Genomic DNA, 15,128 nt, shown 5'->3' with positions numbered 1-15,128 from the left:
GTGTCTTGGCTAAGGTGTCTTGGCTAAGGTGTCTTGGCTAATGTGTCTTGGCTAATGTGTCTTGGCTAAGGTGTCTTGGCTAATGTGTCTTGGCTAATGTGTCTTGGCTAATGTGTCTCGGCTAATGTGTCTTGGCTAATGTGTCTTGGCTAATGTAACTTGGCTAATGTGTCTTGGCTAATGTGTCTTGGCTAAGGTGTCTTGGCTAAGGTGTCTTGGCTAATGTGTCTTGGCTAAGGTGTCTTGGCTAATGTGTCTTGGCTAAGGTGTCTTGGCTAATGTGTCTTGGCTAAGGTGTCTTGGCTAAAGTGTCTTTGCTAACGTGTCTTGGCTAAGGTGTCTTGGCTAAGGTGTCTTGGCTAAGGTGTCTTGGCTAAGGTGTCTTGGCTAATGTGTCTCGGCTAATGTGTCTTGGCTAATGTGTCTTGGCTAATGTAACTTGGCTAAGGTGTCTTGGCTAATGTGTCTTGGCTAAGGTGTCTTGGCTAAGGTGTCTTGGCTAATGTGTCTTGGCTAATGTGTCTTGGCTAATGTGTCTTGGCTAATGTGTCTTGGCTAATGTGTCTTGGCTAATGTGTCTTGGCTAAGGTGTCTTGGCTAAGGTGTCTTGGCTAATGTGTCTTGGCTAATGTGTCTTGGCTAAGGTGTCTTGGCTAAGGTGTCTCGGCTAATGTGTCTTGGCTAAGGTGTCTTGGCTAATGTGTCTTGGCTAATTTGTCTTGGCTAATGTGTCTTGGCTAAGGTGTCTTGGCTAATGTGTCTTGGCTAATGTGTCTTGGCTAAGGTGTCTTGGCTAATGTGTCTTGGCTAAGGTGTCTTGGCTAATGTGTCTTGGCTAAGGTGTCTTGGCTAATGTGTCTTGGCTAATGTGTCTTGGCTAAGGTGTCTTGGCTAATGTGCCTTGGCTAATGTGTCTTGGCTAAGGTGTCTTGGCTAAGGTGTCTTGGCTAATGTGTCTTGGCTAAGGTGTCTTGGCTAAGGTGTCTTGGCTAATGTGTCTTGGCTAAGGTGTCTTGGCTAAGGTGTCTTGGCTAATGTGTCTTGGCTAATGTGTCTTGGCTAAGGTGTCTTGGCTAAGGTGTCTTGGCTAAGGTGTCTTGGCTAAGGTGTCTTGGCTAATGTGTCTTGGCTAATGTGTCTTGGATGAGGTGTCTTGGCTAAGGTGTCTTGGCTAAGGTGTCTTGGCTAATGTGTCTTGGCTAATGTGTCTTGGCTAAGGTGTCTTGGCTAATGTGTCTTGGCTAATGTGTCTTGGCTAAGGTGTCTTGGCTAAGGTGTCTCGGCTAATGTGTCTTGGCTAATGTGTCTTGGCTAAGGTGTCTTGGCTAAAGTGTCTTGGCTAAAGTGTCTTGGCTAATGTGTCTTGGCTAATGTGTCTTGGCTAATGTGTCTTGGCTAATGTGTCTTGGCTAAGGTGTCTTGGCTAAGGTGTCTTGGCTAAGGTGTCTTGGCTAATGTGTCTTGGCTAAGGTGTCTTGGCTAATGTGTCTTGGCTAAGGTGTCTTGGCTAATGTGTCTTGGCTAATGTGTCTTGGCTAATGTGTCTTGGCTAAGGTGTCTTCGCTAATGTGTCTTGGCTAAGGTGTCTTGGCTAATGTTTTGGCTAAGGTGTCTTTTCTAATGTGTCTTGGCTAAGGTGTCTTGGCTAATGTGTCTTGGCTAATGTGTCTTGGCTAAGGTGTCTTGGCTAAGGTGTCTTGGCTAAGGTGTCTTGGCTAATGTGTCTTGGCTAATGTGTCTTGGCTAAGGTGTCTTGGCTAATGTGTCTTGGCTAATGTGTCTTGGCTAAGGTGTCTTGGCTAATGTGTCTTGGCTAATGTGTCTTGGCTAAGGTGTCTTGGCTAATGTGTCTTGGCTAAGGTGTCTTGGCTAATGTGTCTTGGCTAATGTGTCTTGGCTAATGTGTCTTGGCTAATGTGTCTTGGCTAAGGTGTCTTGGCTAATGTGTCTTGGCTAATGTGTCTTGGCTAAGGTGTCTTGGCTAATGTGTCTTGGCTAATGTGTCTTGGCTAATGTGTCTTGGCTAAGGTGTCTTGGCTAAGGTGTCTTGGCTAAGGTGTCTTGGCTAATGTGTCTTGGCTAAGGTGTCTTGGCTAATGTGTCTTGGCTAAGGTGTCTTGGCTAATGTGTCTTGGCTAATGTGTCTTGGCTAATGTGTCTTGGCTAAGGTGTCTTGGCTAAGGTGTCATGGCTAATGTGTCTTGGCTAATGTGTCTTGGCTAATGTGTCTTGGCTAAGGTGTCTTGGCTAAGGTGTCTTGGCTAATGTGTCTCGGCTTATGTGTCTTGGCTAATGTGTCTTGGCTAATGTGTCTTGGCTAATGTGTCTTGGCTAAGGTGTCTTGGCTAAGGTGTCTTGGCTAATGTGTCTCGGCTAATGTGTCTTGGCTAATGTGTCTTGGCTAAGGTGTCTTGGCTAATGTGTCTTGGCTAATGTGTCTTGGCTAAGGTGTCTTGGCTAATGTGTCTTGGCTAATGTGTCTTGGCTAAGGTGTCTTGGCTAATGTGTCTTGGCTAAGGTGTCTTGGCTAAGGTGTCTTGGCTAAGGTGTCATGGCTAATGTGTCTTGGCTAAGGTGTCTTGGCTAATGTGTCTTGGCTAATGTGTCTTGGCTAAGGTGTCTTGGCTAATGTGTCTTGGCTAATGTGTCTTGGCTAATGTGTCTTGGCTAAGGTGTCTTGGCTAATGTGTCTTGGCTAAGGTGTCTTGGCTAATGTGTCTTGGCTAATGTGTCTTGGCTAAGGTGTCTTGGCTAATGTGCCTTGGCTAATGTGTCTTGGCTAAGGTGTCTTGGCTAATGTGTCTTGGCTAAGGTGTCTTGGCTAAGGTGTCTTGGCTAATGTGTCTTGGCTAATGTGTCTTGGCTAATGTGTCTTGGCTAAGGTGTCTTGGCTAATGTGTCTTGGCTAATGTGTCTTGGCTAAGGTGTCTTGGCTAAGGTGTCTTGGCTAATGTGTCTTGGCTAATGTGTCTTGGCTAAGGTGTCTTGGCTAATGTGTCTTGGCTAAGGTGTCTTGGCTAATGTGTCTTGGCTAATGTGTCTTGGCTAATGTGTCTTGGCTAAGGTGTCTTGGCTAAGGTGTCTTGGCTAATGTGTCTTGGCTAATGTGTCTTGGCTAATGTGTCTTGGCTAAGGTGTCTTGGCTAAGGTGTCTTGGCTAATGTGTCTCGGCTTATGTGTCTTGGCTAATGTGTCTTGGCTAAGGTGTCTTGGCTAAGGTGTCTTGGCTAATGTGTCTTGGCTAAGGTGTCTTGGCTAATGTGTCTTGGCTAATGTGTCTTGGCTAAGGTGTCTTGGCTAATGTGTCTTGGCTAAGGTGTCTTGGCTAAGGTGTCTTGGCTAATGTGCCTTGGCTAATGTGTCTTGGCTAAGGTGTCTTGGCTAATGTGTCTTGGCTAAGGTGTCTTGGCTAAGGTGTCTTGGCTAATGTGTCTTGGCTAATGTGTCTTGGCTAATGTGTCTTGGCTAAGGTGTCTTGGCTAATGTGTCTTGGCTAAGGTGTCTTGGCTAAGGTGTCTTGGCTAATGTGTCTTGGCTAATGTGTCTTGGCTAAGGTGTCTTGGCTAATGTGTCTTGGCTAAGGTGTCTTGGCTAATGTGTCTTGGCTAATGTGTCTTGGCTAATGTGTCTTGGCTAAGGTGTCTTGGCTAAGGTGTCATGGCTAATGTGTCTTGGCTAATGTGTCTTGGCTAATGTGTCTTGGCTAAGGTGTCTTGGCTAAGGTGTCTTGGCTAATGTGTCTCGGCTTATGTGTCTTGGCTAATGTGTCTTGGCTAAGGTGTCTTGGCTAAGGTGTCTTGGCTAATGTGTCTTGGCTAAGGTGTCTTGGCTAATGTGTCTTGGCTAATGTGTCTTGGCTAAGGTGTCTTGGCTAATGTGTCTCGGCTAATGTGTCTTGGCTAAGGTGTCTTGACTAATGTGTCTTGGCTAAGGTGTCTTGGCTAAGGTGTCTTGGCTAATGTGTCTTGGCTAAGGTGTCTTGGCTAATGTGTCTTGGCTAATGTGTCTTGGCTAATGTGTCTTGGCTAATGTGTCTTGGCTAATGTGTCTTGGCTAAGGTGTCTTGGCTAAGGTGTCTCGGCTATTGTGTCTTGGCTAATGTGTCTTGGCTAATGTGTCTTGGCTAAGGTGTCTTGGCTAAGGTGTCTTGGCTAATGTGTCTTGGCTAATGTGTCTTGGCTAAGGTGTCTTGGCTAAGGTGTCTTGGCTAAGGTGTCTTGGCTAAGGTGTCTCGGCTAATGTGTCTTGGCTAAGGTGTCTCGGCTAATGTGTCTTGGCTAAGGTGTCTTGGCTAATGTGTCTTGGCTAAGGTGTCTTGGCTAAAGTGTCTTGGCTAATGTGTCTTGGCTAAGGTGTCTTGGCTAAGGTGTCTCGGCTAATGTGTCTTGGCTAAGGTGTCTTGGCTAAGGTGTCTTGGCTAAGGTGTCTTGGCTAAGGTGTCTTGGCTAATGTGTCTTGGCTAATGTGTCTTGGCTAATGTGTCTTGGCTAAGGTGTCTTGGCTAAGGTGTCTTGGCTAATGTGTCTCGGCTTATGTGTCTTGGCTAATGTGTCTTGGCTAAGGTGTCTTGGCTAAGGTGTCTTGGCTAATGTGTCTTGGCTAAGGTGTCTTGGCTAATGTGTCTTGGCTAAGGTGTCTTGGCTAAGGTGTCTTGGCTAAGGTGTCATGGCTAATGTGTCTTGGCTAAGGTGTCTTGGCTAATGTGTCTTGGCTAATGTGTCTTGGCTAAGGTGTCTTGGCTAATGTGTCTTGGCTAATGTGTCTTGGCTAATGTGTCTTGGCTAAGGTGTCTTGGCTAATGTGTCTTGGCTAAGGTGTCTTGGCTAATGTGTCTTGGCTAATGTGTCTTGGCTAAGGTGTCTTGGCTAATGTGCCTTGGCTAATGTGTCTTGGCTAAGGTGTCTTGGCTAATGTGTCTTGGCTAAGGTGTCTTGGCTAAGGTGTCTTGGCTAATGTGTCTTGGCTAATGTGTCTTGGCTAATGTGTCTTGGCTAAGGTGTCTTGGCTAATGTGTCTTGGCTAATGTGTCTTGGCTAAGGTGTCTTGGCTAAGGTGTCTTGGCTAATGTGTCTTGGCTAATGTGTCTTGGCTAAGGTGTCTTGGCTAATGTGTCTTGGCTAAGGTGTCTTGGCTAATGTGTCTTGGCTAATGTGTCTTGGCTAATGTGTCTTGGCTAAGGTGTCTTGGCTAAGGTGTCTTGGCTAATGTGTCTTGGCTAATGTGTCTTGGCTAATGTGTCTTGGCTAAGGTGTCTTGGCTAAGGTGTCTTGGCTAATGTGTCTCGGCTTATGTGTCTTGGCTAATGTGTCTTGGCTAAGGTGTCTTGGCTAAGGTGTCTTGGCTAATGTGTCTTGGCTAAGGTGTCTTGGCTAATGTGTCTTGGCTAATGTGTCTTGGCTAAGGTGTCTTGGCTAATGTGTCTTGGCTAAGGTGTCTTGGCTAAGGTGTCTTGGCTAATGTGCCTTGGCTAATGTGTCTTGGCTAAGGTGTCTTGGCTAATGTGTCTTGGCTAAGGTGTCTTGGCTAAGGTGTCTTGGCTAATGTGTCTTGGCTAATGTGTCTTGGCTAATGTGTCTTGGCTAAGGTGTCTTGGCTAATGTGTCTTGGCTAAGGTGTCTTGGCTAAGGTGTCTTGGCTAATGTGTCTTGGCTAATGTGTCTTGGCTAAGGTGTCTTGGCTAATGTGTCTTGGCTAAGGTGTCTTGGCTAATGTGTCTTGGCTAATGTGTCTTGGCTAATGTGTCTTGGCTAAGGTGTCTTGGCTAAGGTGTCATGGCTAATGTGTCTTGGCTAATGTGTCTTGGCTAATGTGTCTTGGCTAAGGTGTCTTGGCTAAGGTGTCTTGGCTAATGTGTCTCGGCTTATGTGTCTTGGCTAATGTGTCTTGGCTAAGGTGTCTTGGCTAAGGTGTCTTGGCTAATGTGTCTTGGCTAAGGTGTCTTGGCTAATGTGTCTTGGCTAATGTGTCTTGGCTAAGGTGTCTTGGCTAATGTGTCTCGGCTAATGTGTCTTGGCTAAGGTGTCTTGACTAATGTGTCTTGGCTAAGGTGTCTTGGCTAAGGTGTCTTGGCTAATGTGTCTTGGCTAATGTGTCTTGGCTAAGGTGTCTTGGCTAATGTGTCTTGGCTAATGTGTCTTGGCTAATGTGTCTTGGCTAATGTGTCTTGGCTAATGTGTCTTGGCTAAGGTGTCTTGGCTAAGGTGTCTCGGCTATTGTGTCTTGGCTAATGTGTCTTGGCTAATGTGTCTTGGCTAAGGTGTCTTGGCTAAGGTGTCTTGGCTAATGTGTCTTGGCTAATGTGTCTTGGCTAAGGTGTCTTGGCTAAGGTGTCTTGGCTAAGGTGTCTTGGCTAAGGTGTCTCGGCTAATGTGTCTTGGCTAAGGTGTCTCGGCTAATGTGTCTTGGCTAATGTGTCTTGGCTAAGGTGTCTTGGCTAAGGTGTCTTGGCTAAAGTGTCTTGGCTAATGTGTCTTGGTTAAGGTGTCTTGGCTTATGTGTCTTGGCTAAGGTGTCTTGGCTAATGTGTCTTGGCTAAGGTGTCTTGGCTAATGTGTCTTGGCTAATGTGTCTTGGCTAAGGTGTCTTGGCTAAGGTGTCTTGGCTAATTTGTCTTGGCTAATGTGTTTTGGCTAAGGTGTCTTGGCTAATGTGTCTTGGCTAATGTGTCTTGGCTAAGGTGTCTTGGCTAACGTGTCTTGGCTAAGGTGTCTTGGCTAAGGTGTCTTGGCTAAGGTGTCTTGGCTAATGTGTCTTGGCTAATGTGTCTTGGCTAAGGTGTCTTGGCGAAGGTGTCTTGGCTAATGTGTCTTGGCTAAGGTGTCTTGGCTAATGTGTCTTGGCTAATGTGTCTTGGCTAAGGTGTCTTGGCTAATGTGTCTTGGCTAATGTGTCTTGGCTAAGGTGTCTTGGCTAATGTGTCTTGGCTAATGTGTCTTGGCTAAGGTGTCTTGGCTAATGTGTCTTGGCTAAGGTGTCTTGGCTAATGTGTCTTGGCTAATGTGTCTTGGCTAAGGTGTCTTGGCTAATGTGCCTTGGCTAATGTGTCTTGGCTAAGGTGTCTTGGCTAATGTGTCTTGGCTAAGGTGTCTTGGCTAAGGTGTCTTGGCTAATGTGTCTTGGCTAATGTGTCTTGGCTAATGTGTCTTGGCTAAGGTGTCTTGGCTAATGTGTCTTGGCTAATGTGTCTTGGCTAAGGTGTCTTGGCTAAGGTGTCTTGGCTAATGTGTCTTGGCTAATGTGTCTTGGCTAAGGTGTCTTGGCTAATGTGTCTTGGCTAAGGTGTCTTGGCTAATGTGTCTTGGCTAATGTGTCTTGGCTAATGTGTCTTGGCTAAGGTGTCTTGGCTAAGGTGTCTTGGCTAATGTGTCTTGGCTAATGTGTCTTGGCTAATGTGTCTTGGCTAAGGTGTCTTGGCTAAGGTGTCTTGGCTAATGTGTCTCGGCTTATGTGTCTTGGCTAATGTGTCTTGGCTAAGGTGTCTTGGCTAAGGTGTCTTGGCTAATGTGTCTTGGCTAAGGTGTCTTGGCTAATGTGTCTTGGCTAATGTGTCTTGGCTAAGGTGTCTTGGCTAATGTGTCTTGGCTAAGGTGTCTTGGCTAAGGTGTCTTGGCTAATGTGCCTTGGCTAATGTGTCTTGGCTAAGGTGTCTTGGCTAATGTGTCTTGGCTAAGGTGTCTTGGCTAAGGTGTCTTGGCTAATGTGTCTTGGCTAATGTGTCTTGGCTAATGTGTCTTGGCTAAGGTGTCTTGGCTAATGTGTCTTGGCTAAGGTGTCTTGGCTAAGGTGTCTTGGCTAATGTGTCTTGGCTAATGTGTCTTGGCTAAGGTGTCTTGGCTAATGTGTCTTGGCTAAGGTGTCTTGGCTAATGTGTCTTGGCTAATGTGTCTTGGCTAATGTGTCTTGGCTAAGGTGTCTTGGCTAAGGTGTCATGGCTAATGTGTCTTGGCTAATGTGTCTTGGCTAATGTGTCTTGGCTAAGGTGTCTTGGCTAAGGTGTCTTGGCTAATGTGTCTCGGCTTATGTGTCTTGGCTAATGTGTCTTGGCTAAGGTGTCTTGGCTAAGGTGTCTTGGCTAATGTGTCTTGGCTAAGGTGTCTTGGCTAATGTGTCTTGGCTAATGTGTCTTGGCTAAGGTGTCTTGGCTAATGTGTCTCGGCTAATGTGTCTTGGCTAAGGTGTCTTGACTAATGTGTCTTGGCTAAGGTGTCTTGGCTAAGGTGTCTTGGCTAATGTGTCTTGGCTAATGTGTCTTGGCTAAGGTGTCTTGGCTAATGTGTCTTGGCTAATGTGTCTTGGCTAATGTGTCTTGGCTAATGTGTCTTGGCTAATGTGTCTTGGCTAATGTGTCTTGGCTAATGTGTCTTGGCTAAGGTGTCTTGGCTAAGGTGTCTCGGCTATTGTGTCTTGGCTAATGTGTCTTGGCTAATGTGTCTTGGCTAAGGTGTCTTGGCTAAGGTGTCTTGGCTAATGTGTCTTGCCTAATGTGTCTTGGCTAAGGTGTCTTGGCTAAGGTGTCTTGGCTAAGGTGTCTTGGCTAAGGTGTCTCGGCTAATGTGTCTTGGCTAAGGTGTCTCGGCTAATGTGTCTTGGCTAATGTGTCTTGGCTAAGGTGTCTTGGCTAAGGTGTCTTGGCTAAAGTGTCTTGGCTAATGTGTCTTGGTTAAGGTGTCTTGGCTTATGTGTCTTGGCTAAGGTGTCTTGGCTAATGTGTTTTGGCTAAGGTGTCTTGGCTAATGTGTCTTGGCTAATGTGTCTTGGCTAAGGTGTCTTGGCTAAGGTGTCTTGGCTAATTTGTCTTGGCTAATGTGTTTTGGCTAAGGTGTCTTGGCTAATGTGTCTTGGCTAATGTGTCTTGGCTAAGGTGTCTTGGCTAACGTGTCTTGGCTAAGGTGTCTTGGCTAAGGTGTCTTGGCTAAGGTGTCTTGGCTAATGTGTCTTGGCTAATGTGTCTTGGCTAAGGTGTCTTGGCGAAGGTGTCTTGGCTAATGTGTCTTGGCTAAGGTGTCTTGGCTAAGGTGTCTTGGCTAATGTGTCTTGGCTAATGTGTCTTGGATAAGGTGTCTTGGCTAATGTGTCTTGGCTAATGTGTCTTGGCTAATGTGTCTCGGCTAATGTGTCTTGGCTAATGTGTCTTGGCTAATGTAACTTGGCTAAGGTGTCTTGGCTAATGTGTCTTGGCTAATGTGTCTTGGCTAAGGTGTCTTGGCTAATGTGTCTTGGCTAATGTGTCTTGGCTAAGGTGTCTTGGCTAATGTGTCTTGGCTAAGGTGTCTTGGCTAATGTGTCTTGGCTAATGTGTCTTGGCTAATGTGTCTTGGCTAAGGTGTCTTGGCTAAGGTGTCATGGCTAATGTGTCTTGGCTAATGTGTCTTGGCTAATGTGTCTTGGCTAAGGTGTCTTGGCTAAGGTGTCTTGGCTAATGTGTCTTGGCTAAGGTGTCTTGGCTAATGTGTCTTGGCTAATGTAACTTGGCTAAGGTGTCTTGGCTAATGTGTCTTGGCTAAGGTGTCTTGGCTAAGGTGTCTTGGCTAATGTGTCTTGGCTAATGTGTCTTGGCTAATGTGTCTTGGCTAAGGTGTCTTGGCTAATGTGCCTTGGCTAAGGTGTCTTGGCTAAAGTGTCTTGGCTAACGTGTCTTGGCTAAGGTGTCTTGGCTAAGGTGTCTTGGCTAAAGTGTCTTGGCTAACGTGTCTTGGCTAAGGTGTCTTGGCTAAGGTGTCTTGGCTAAGGTGTCTTGGCTAAGGTGTCTTGGCTAATGTGTCTTGGCTAAGGTGTCTTGGCTAATGTGTCTTGGCTAAGGTGTCTTGGCTAAGGTGTCTTGGCTAATGTGTCTTGGCTAATGTGTCTTGGCTAATGTGTCTTGGCTAAGGTGTCTTCGCTTATGTGTCTTGGCTAAGGTGTCTTGGCTAATGTGTCTTGGCTAAGGTGTCTTGGCTAAGGTGTCTTGGCTAATGTGTCTTGGCTAAGGTGTCTTGGCTAATGTGTCTTGGCTAAGGTGTCTTGGCTAATGTGTCTTGGCTAAGGTGTCTTGGCTAAGGTGTCTTGGCTAATGTGTCTTGGCTAAGGTGTCTTGGCTAATGTGTCTTGGCTAAGGTGTCTTGGCTAAGGTGTCTTGGCTAAGGTGTCTTGGCTAATGTGTCTTGGCTAATGTGTCTTGGCTAAGGTGTCTTGGCTAAGGTGTCTTGGCTAATGTGTCTTGGCTAAGGTGTCTTGGCTAAGGTGTCTTGGCTAATGTGTCTTGGCTAATGTGTCTTGGCTAAGGTGTCTTGGCTAATGTGTCTTGGCTAATGTGTCTTGGCTAATGTGTCTCGGCTAATGTGTCTTGGCTAATGTGTCTTGGCTAATGTAACTTGGCTAAGGTGTCTTGGCTAATGTGTCTTGGCTAAGGTGTCTTGGCTAAGGTGTCTTGGCTAATGTGTCTTGGCTAATGTGTCTTGGCTAAGGTGTCTTGGCTAAGGTGTCTTGGCTAATGTGCCTTGGCTAAGGTGTCTTGGCTAAAGTGTCTTGGCTAACGTGTCTTGGCTAAGGTGTCTTGGCTAAGGTGTCTTGGCTAAGGTGTCTTGGCTAAGGTGTCTTGGCTAATGTGTCTTGGCTAATGTGTCTTGGCTAAGGTGTCTTGGCTAATGCGTCTTGGCTAAGGTGTCTTGGCTAAGGTGTCTTGGCTAATGTGTCTTGGCTAATGTGTCTTGGCTAAGGTGTCTTGGCTAAGGTGTCTTGGCTAATGTGTCTTGGCTAAGGTGTCTTGGCTAATGTGTCTTGGCTAAGGTGTCTTGGCTAATGTGTCTTGGCTAAGGTGTCTTGGCTAAAGTGTCTTTGCTAACGTGTCTTGGCTAAGGTGTCTTTGCTAACGTGTCTTGGCTAAGGTGTCTTGGCTAAGGTGTCTTGGCTAATGTGTCTCGGCTAATGTGTCTTGGCTAATGTGTCTTGGCTAATGTAACTTGGCTAAGGTGTCTTGGCTAATGTGTCTTGGCTAAGGTGTCTTGGCTAAGGTGTCTTGGCTAATGTGTCTTGGCTAAGGTGTCTTGGCTAATGCGTCTTGGCTAAGGTGTCTTGGCTAATGTGCCTTGGCTAAGGTGTCTTGGCTAAAGTGTCTTGGCTAACGTGTCTTGGCTAAGGTGTCTTGGCTAAGGTGTCTTGGCAAAGGTGTCTTGGCTAAGGTGTCTTGGCTAATGTGTCTTGGCTAAGGTGTCTTGGCTAAGGTGTCTCGGCTAATGTGTCTTGGCTAAGGTGTCTTGGCTAATGTGTCTTGGCTAATTTGTCTTGGCTAATGTGTCTTGGCTAAGGTGTCTTGGCTAATGTGTCTTGGCTAATGTGTCTTGGCTAAGGTGTCTTGGCTAATGTGTCTTGGCTAAGGTGTCTTGGCTAATGTGTCTTGGCTAAGGTGTCTTGGCTAATGTGTCTTGGCTAATGTGTCTTGGCTAAGGTGTCTTGGCTAAGGTGTCTTCGCTAATGTGTCTTGGCTAAGGTGTCTTGGCTAATGTGTCTTGGCTAATGTGTCTTGGCTAATGTGTCTTGGCAAAGGTGTCTTGGCTAAGGTGTCTTTTCAAAGGTGTCTTGGCTAAGGTGTCTTGGCTAAGGTGTCTTGGCTAACGTGTCTTGGCTAAGGTGTCTTGGCTAAGGTGTCTTGGCTAAGGTGTCTTGGCTAATGTGTCTTGGCTAATGTGTCTTGCCTAAGGTGTCTTGGCTAACGTGTCTTCGCTAATGTGTCTTGGCTAAGGTGTCTTGGCTAATGTGTCTTGGCTAATGTGTCTTGGCTAATGTGTCTTGGCAAAGGTGTCTTGGCTAAGGTGTCTTTTCTAAGGTGTCTTGGCTAAGGTGTCTTGGCTAAAGTGTCTTGGCTAACGTGTCTTGGCTAAGGTGTCTTGGCTAAGGTGTCTTGGCTAAGGTGTCTTGGCTAAGGTGTCTTGGCTAATGTGTCTTGGCTAATGTGTCTTGGCTAAGGTGTCTTGGCTAATGCGTCTTGGCTAAAGTGTCTTGGCTAACGTGTCTTGGCTAAGGTGTCTTGGCTAAGGTGTCTTGGCTAAGGTGTCTTGGCTAAGGTGTCTTGGCTAATGTGTCTTGGCTAAGGTGTCTTGGCTAATGTGTCTTGGCTAATGTGTCTTGGCTAATGTGTCTTGGCTAAGGTGTCTCGGCTAATGTGTCTTGGCTAATGTGTCTTGGCTAATGTGTCTTGGCTAAGGTGTCTTGGCTAAGGTGTCTTGGCTAATGTGTCTTGGCTAATGTGTCTTGGATAATGTGTCTTGGCTAAGGTGTTTTGGCTAAGGTGTCTTGGCTAAGGTGTCTTGGCTAATGTGTCTTGGCTAAGGTGTCTTGGCTAATGTGTCTTGGCTAATGTGTCTTGGCTAATGTGTCTTGGCTAAGGTGTCTTGGCTAAGGTGTCTTGGCTAATGTGTCTTGGCTAAGGTGTCTTGGCTAATGTGTCTTGGCTAAGGTGTCTTGGCTAAGGTGTCTTGGCTAAGGTGTCTTGGCTAATGTGTCTTGGCTAATGTGTCTTGGCTAAGGTGTCTTGGCTAAGGTGTCTTGGCTAATGTGTCTTGGCTAAGGTGTCTTGGCTAAGGTGTCTTGGCTAATGTGTCTTGGCTAATGTGTCTTGGCTAAGGTGTCTTGGCTAATGTGTCTTGGCTAATGTGTCTTGGCTAATGTGTCTCGGCTAATGTGTCTTGGCTAATGTGTCTTGGCTAATGTAACTTGGCTAAGGTGTCTTGGCTAATGTGTCTTGGCTAAGGTGTCTTGGCTAAGGTGTCTTGGCTAATGTGTCTTGGCTAATGTGTCTTGGCTAATGTGTCTTGGCTAATGTGTCTTGGCTAAGGTGTCTTGGCTAAGGTGTCTTGGCTAATGTGTCTTGGCTAATGTGTCTTGGCTAAGGTGTCTTGGCTAAGGTGTCTTGGCTAATGTGTCTTGGCTAATGTGTCTTGGCTAAGGTGTCTTGGCTAATGTGTCTTGGCTAATGTGTCTTGGCTAATGTGTCTCGGCTAATGTGTCTTGGCTAATGTGTCTTGGCTAATGTAACTTGGCTAATGTGTCTTGGCTAATGTGTCTTGGCTAAGGTGTCTTGGCTAAGGTGTCTTGGCTAATGTGTCTTGGCTAAGGTGTCTTAGCTAAGGTGTCTTGGCTAAGGTGTCTTGGCTAATGTGTCTTGGCTAAGGTGTCTTGGCTAAAGTGTCTTTGCTAACGTGTCTTGGCTAAGGTGTCTTGGCTAAGGTGTCTTGGCTAAGGTGTCTTGGCTAAGGTGTCTTGGCTAATGTGTCTCGGCTAATGTGTCTTGGCTAATGTGTCTTGGCTAATGTAACTTGGCTAAGGTGTCTTGGCTAATGTGTCTTGGCTAAGGTGTCTTGGCTAAGGTGTCTTGGCTAATGTGTCTTGGCTAAGGTGTCTTGGCTAATGTGTCTTGGCTAATGTGTCTTGGCTAATGTGTCTTGGCTAAGGTGTCTTGGCTAAGGTGTCTTGGCTAATGTGTCTTGGCTAATGTGTCTTGGCTAAGGTGTCTTGGCTAAGGTGTCTCGGCTAATGTGTCTTGGCTAAGGTGTCTTGGCTAATGTGTCTTGGCTAATTTGTCTTGGCTAATGTGTCTTGGCTAAGGTGTCTTGGCTAATGTGTCTTGGCTAATGTGTCTTGGCTAAGGTGTCTTGGCTAATGTGTCTTGGCTAAGGTGTCTTGGCTAATGTGTCTTGGCTAAGGTGTCTTGGCTAATGTGTCTTGGCTAATGTGTCTTGGCTAATGTGTCTTGGCTAATGTGCCTTGGCTAATGTGTCTTGGCTAAGGTGTCTTGGCTAAGATGTCTTGGCTAATGTGTCTTGGCTAATGTGTCTTGGATGAGGTGTCTTGGCTAAGGTGTCTTGGCTAAGGTGTCTTGGCTAATGTGTCTTGGCTAAGGTGTCTTGGCTAAGGTGTCTTGGCTAATGTGTCTTGGCTAATGTGTCTTGGCTAAGGTGTCTTGGCTAAGGTGTCTCGGCTAATGTGTCTTGGCTAATGTGTCTTGGCTAAGGTGTCTTGGCTAAAGTGTCTTGGCTAAAGTGTCTTGGCTAATGTGTCTTGGCTAATGTGTCTTGGCTAATGTGTCTTGGCTAATGTGTCTTGGCTAAGGTGTCTTGGCTAAGGTGTCTTGGCTAAGGTGTCTTGGCTAATGTGTCTTGGCTAAGGTGTCTTGGCTAATGTGTCTTGGCTAAGGTGTCTTGGCTAATGTGTCTTGGCTAATGTGTCTTGGCTAATGTGTCTTGGCTAAGGTGTCTTCGCTAATGTGTCTTGGCTAAGGTGTCTTGGCTAATGTTTTGGCTAAGGTGTCTTTTCTAATGTGTCTTGGCTAAGGTGTCTTGGCTAATGTGTCTTGGCTAAGGTGTCTTGGCTAAGGTGTCTTGGCTAAGGTGTCTTGGCTGAAGTGTCTTGGCTAACGTGTCTTGGCTAAGGTGTCTTGGCTAATGTGTCATGGCTAATGTGTCTTGGCTAAGGTGTCTTGGCTAAGGTGTCTTGGCTAAGGTGTCTTGGCTTATGTGTCTTGGCTAATGTGTCTTGGCTAAGGTGTCTTGGCTAATGTGTCTTGGCTAATGTGTCTTGGCTAAGGTGTCTTGGCTAATGTGTCTTGGCTAATGTGTCTTGGCTAAGGTGTCTTGGCTAATGTGTCTTGGCTAAGGTGTCTTGGCTAATGTGTCTTGGCTAATGTGTCTTGGCTAAGGTGTCTTGGCTAATGTGTCTTGGCTAATGTGTCTTGGCTAAGGTGTCTTGGCTAATGTGTCTTGGCTAATGTGTCTTGGCTAAGGTGTCTTGGCTAATGTGTCTTGGCTAATGTGTCTTGGCTAATGTGTCTTGGCTAATGTGTCTTGGCTAAGGTGTCTTGGCTAAGGTGTCTTGGCTAATGTGTCTTGGCTAAGGTGTCTTGGCTAATGTGTCTTGGCTAAGGTGTCTTGGCTAATGTGTCTTGGCTAATGTGTCTTGGCTAATGTGTCTTGGCTAAGGTGTCTTGGCTAAGGTGTCATGGCTAATGTGTCTTGGCTAATGTGTCTTGGCTAATGTGTCTTGGCTAAGGTGTCTTGGCTAAGGTGTCTTGGCTAATGTGTCTCGGCTTATGTGTCTTGGCTAATGTGTCTTGGCTAATGTGTCTTGGCTAATGTGTCTTGGCTAAGGTGTCTTGGCTA

General features: G+C 46.2%; 1 long non-coding RNA gene across 1 annotated transcript in view; it reads left to right on the top strand.

The window, feature by feature from the left end:
• Positions 1–14,700, top strand: part of LOC125774534 (uncharacterized) — a 63,261-nt gene extending 48,561 nt beyond the window's left edge. Inside the window, exon 3 of the long non-coding RNA XR_007421018.1 lies at positions 14,515–14,700. This is a non-coding gene — a long non-coding RNA (uncharacterized LOC125774534). The remainder of the gene's footprint in view (positions 1–14,514) is intronic.
• The last annotated feature ends 428 nt before the right edge of the window (positions 14,701–15,128 follow it).

Source organism: Anopheles funestus, unplaced genomic scaffold, assembly GCF_943734845.2.
Source record: "Anopheles funestus unplaced genomic scaffold, idAnoFuneDA-416_04 scaffold_19_ctg1, whole genome shotgun sequence".
NCBI lineage: Eukaryota > Metazoa > Arthropoda > Insecta > Diptera > Culicidae > Anopheles > Anopheles funestus.
Note: the sequence above shows the minus strand (reverse complement) of the source record. Positions and strands in the feature narration are given on the sequence as shown.